Source organism: Lycorma delicatula, chromosome 3 (assembly GCF_047948215.1).
Source record: "Lycorma delicatula isolate Av1 chromosome 3, ASM4794821v1, whole genome shotgun sequence".
In the NCBI taxonomy this organism is placed as follows: Eukaryota; Metazoa; Arthropoda; class Insecta; order Hemiptera; family Fulgoridae; genus Lycorma; species Lycorma delicatula.
In genome coordinates, this window is record NC_134457.1 from 43,640,659 (window position 1) to 43,645,151 (window position 4,493).

Genomic DNA, 4,493 nt, shown 5'->3' on the forward strand with positions numbered 1-4,493 from the left:
ATAAAATAGTAGTATAAATATTTAATAAAAAATTTTTTGTTGTATCATTTTAAAAAATGTATTTAATTTTTATCCTTTGCCCTTATCCTTTTTCTAAAAAATAATATGTATTTTTTCTATCATTAATTATGATATACCTTAATTGAATTAGATCTGTATTAATTTCAAAAACATTGTATGTTCATTTATTATATTTAATAATTGAACATATTATTTAAAATCAGGCTATTCAAAAAATAAGCTACCCTTTAAAAAAAAATACTGACATGTGCAGACATATATCTGTCAGTACTGATATGGAAATTTTAACTTAATTTGATTACTGTGCATGTGGATAATATTTATATCTGTATTAAGTTTATTTGGTAAATGATGTTAACCTTTTCTACTTTTCAGTCAATTTAGTGTTATTCTGTTTTAACTTTGCTATGTTTCTTCAGTGATGGTTGAATTATTTTCATAGATAGTTGGTAAATGGTCCTGTACTTTTTATTTATTTAAAGCTTGTTTTTATTCTAGTTCTTATTTACTTTCCTTTTATGCTGTTGATTTTCTTTACTTAGTTTTGATATTTTTCAGTTCTTTTTTTAGTTCTTATGTTGGGTCTTTCAGTACATAATGGGTATTAAGGCACTTTACTAGTAAAAGTACTTATTAGGGAAATCAAAAAGAAAGCAGAATTTGTATGAAAAGAAGAAGTGTTCAACATTTGGAGAAATTTTTTTTTGTGTACGTTCAAGAACAGTTTTTTTTTATATAATCTATAAGTTTATTTAAGAATTTGTCATATTGTAGCACCATTTTTTTTTTGACTTATACCTTTTACAAAACTGCCATCCAACATTCGATAATTACTCTTGAAATTAATTAAGACGCTTTTATTAGTTTCTCAAATGTGGTTACAACTGTTATACATTTTCATTTAACTAACATTCTTATTTATGTAATAATCTGATTTAAAAGATCCCTCTTTTATGGAGGTCAAACATGTTAAAGTTGCAAGATTCTCAATAATGGCTATTAAGAGATTCTCCCCATATCTTTTCTATTTAAATTGTTCCAATAAGGCCTTTATAACTGACTATCATTTGTTTTTTTTTGTGCCAGTTTTCCTTACTGTCTATCTTTAATTGTCTTTATAAGTCTCCCCAGTATTTCACTATTTACTGCTATTAATCATATCACTCACATGCATGAATTCAGTTGCCATATAACTTGATCGTCAAAGAAAGAGATCATTAACATTTTTCAAGAAAGGGAGAAGGAAATATTAGCCGATTTTTCACAGGAAAATGAGAACGTTGTTACTCAGGTGTACTTTGTTTCATTTCTAGTGAGAACTGATGGATCCAACACTTTTCTCTTGTCAAATTATTGATCCAAAGATGTTTGCCCTTCCTTACATAGTGATCCAGTAGCAGAAAGTTGCTTAAAAAAATTGCATCTAATGTTGATAAATAAGGCAGTTAAAAGTACATTTTTTAATATTAAAAACAATTATGATTGAGCGATTCAGTTAAAAATATTCAGTCATATCTACAGAGATTTATCTTTCAGCTTGCTCATTTTTCTGGCCATGTTGTCATTCATTGTTAGATAAAGTTTGATGAACTTTTATGCCAGTGATCTTTGTTACTGATCTTTGCCAGTGACATTCACCAATTCTTGAAGAAGTAACACACTATTTTTGTTATTGTAAAATATATTATGAGATGTATTTACCACTATGTATTTCCAGTAATCAGGAATAAATTTTAGTGGAGTTAATGTGGGTTGCATTATAAATTAATTAAATTTAAAATAAATTTATTTTCTTTGGCCATTTGTCATACTTTCCCCTGTTTTCAGTAAACTGATTATTGAATTTACTTTTTTTTAATAACTCACAGTCTTGGATTAATGGATATTTGGAATAGCTCAACTAGAAAGTTTCTACATACTAAACACTTCGACCCATTAACTGCAACAAAATACTCCCACAAATTTCTGTATAGTTTTTTTTTTGTAGGGTCACTATTTCTTGACAATGTCTTTTGAAAACATACAGGTAGATAAACAGATGTCTTGAAGAGATTTACTCTCCTGGTTATAAAAATAAGTGAATAGTCTTTTTGACAGGCGGGGTGGACTGTTGTGTAACATTTCTTTGGGCAACATGATACAATGGATAGAAAAAGTGTCTTGCTTACAATAATGTCATTACGTAATAATGTCATACGTTGAGTTCTCCTTTTCTTACTGTAATTATGTGTCCATGAATCCTCTTGACACTTTTTCTTTAGACCTAGGTTTCGTGATCTGTTTAGAGTCAGTTCACTATTGTACTCTGAAGAACTTTGATTACCGCCTGTATCCATTGTTCCTCACATCATTTATTACTTGTTCTTAATATATAATAATGTTTAAATCACTTAATGTTGCATACAAATCACCACAACAATATTAACCTAGCTACTCCAGCCTCTTTCATGAAGATGGGCGGGAAACAATGAGAGCAGGTTGGTAAACAGGTTCATAAAATGTCTTGTAACTCCCTGAGTTTTAAAGATATGATAAGATATGAGTTTTAAAGAAATTTTTGAGCTATATGTAGAAAATGACGGAGAATTGATCTATGCATTTTACGCAAAATGGGCCTGAGTGCCCTGAAGCCCTTCTTGTATCCAACAGTAAAATTGTTGTTTTTCAGATCCCTATTCTCCTGTTCAATTCTGGAGACCTTTTCTTGTTTAAAACCAAAAATTATAAAGCTACTGTCTGTAGTCATTGAAAACATTTATGGAAAATACTTTTTTATTATTCTACAAATAGAATTCTACATTTGGAAAATTTTTACAATAGAAAAACTGTAGGAGTGATTCATTAATAGTGCTAGGAAGTACCTAGCACTTATCTTTTAAAAGATAAATCATATATTACAAATTGAATATGTTAACAGAAGATAAACATTTACCATTTTCATTAATTTAATCATTTCAATTTCTTTTATAAACGATAATAATTTACGAAATCAGAGTAAAACTTAAAAAAGAATTTGTATAAGACAAAGATAACTTTTGCATTGGCTAATCTTTGGTTATTAATAGAGCTTCCAAAATAAAGAACTGAAAAAGATGATCATCTTTATTTTATTTGGAGTGCCGTTGTTCTCTTTAGTTACAATTTTACATATAATAAAAAGGAAAAAACCATGAGTATTTAAATCCTTTTAAAATTTATTAATTGTCTGTAGAATTGCCAATTTTGAGATATTACCCTGTTCTTTCCAAAAAAAAAATTGAGTTACATTCCATTATATCCCCACTATTTTAAAATTGTTACTATGCAGCGTTATTACAAATAATATATATGTATGAAATATTTATGCAGTTTAATTACCAGTTTTAATTTTTGTGACAGTGAAAATGTTATGTATTTACATTGCAGCACCTGAATTCACATAAGTAGTCATTAACAACATATTTAGATGAGTCAGTTTTTTTTTTTTCAGCAGACCACATGCTCTCGACATATTGAATGCAGCTGCCTATAATATAATCAAAGAAATTTTTTATTGCGGTTACTATTTCATGAATGTAATGCATATTATATGGACACCATTTATCTGAAATATTCTTAGTATCATGTGCAGTTCTTTCAATAATTACCAGTATTAAAGTTCCAGCTATTCTTATTGACTGTAACAAGAAAAAATTTTCTTTTGACACATGAAAAATTTCATCCAGTACCCATTGGTTACGTCCCACATAGAATTAATAAGCGAAGAGTGATTTTTCAAACTCCTCAGCAATGCTTGGACCACAAGTTACGCTTAAAGTAGGCATTGTCCAAAAACATTTTGAAAAATGGTTTCAAAAGTTTGAATGTGCCACCTTCCATAAGATAATTGCTCTGATCGATGGTGATGTAATTTATTTCAATTCATATTCATAAAATGTGATAGATGTTAATTTGACAGATCAGAATATTATATCAAATGACAAATGTGATGTACCTTGTATTTTGACATATATACCTTGATGTAACTGCATTGTCCTTTGCTGCATCCTCCCACACGCATATGTGTGGTCCAAAAATATTAATTTCATGTATGTTCATTATGACAAGTTCTAGATTCATACATGATGTTGTACACCTGCAAATGTTTAGTTACAAAATAATAAATATTTCAACTCGAAATCTGAATAAATACTGGATTAAAGTTTATTATTTAGATTTGTATTAAATACGAGGGTTATTTTTTTTTCAAGGTCCGATCAGTCGCAAAATAAAAACCCGCACAAAAATCGGATGAACCTTTGCACATATGTGTTGCGCAGCGTCTCTAGTATGGCCTTCAATCATGCCGCGTCACTTTGTTTAGTTCTGAACAAGCAACTAGCACGTAAAAATGTCTATAACAATAGCATCTCCCACCAAGTGTGAAGTGCGTGTGGTAATTCGATTTCTTCAGGCTGAGGGGTGTAATGCAGCTGAAATTCATAGACGAATAA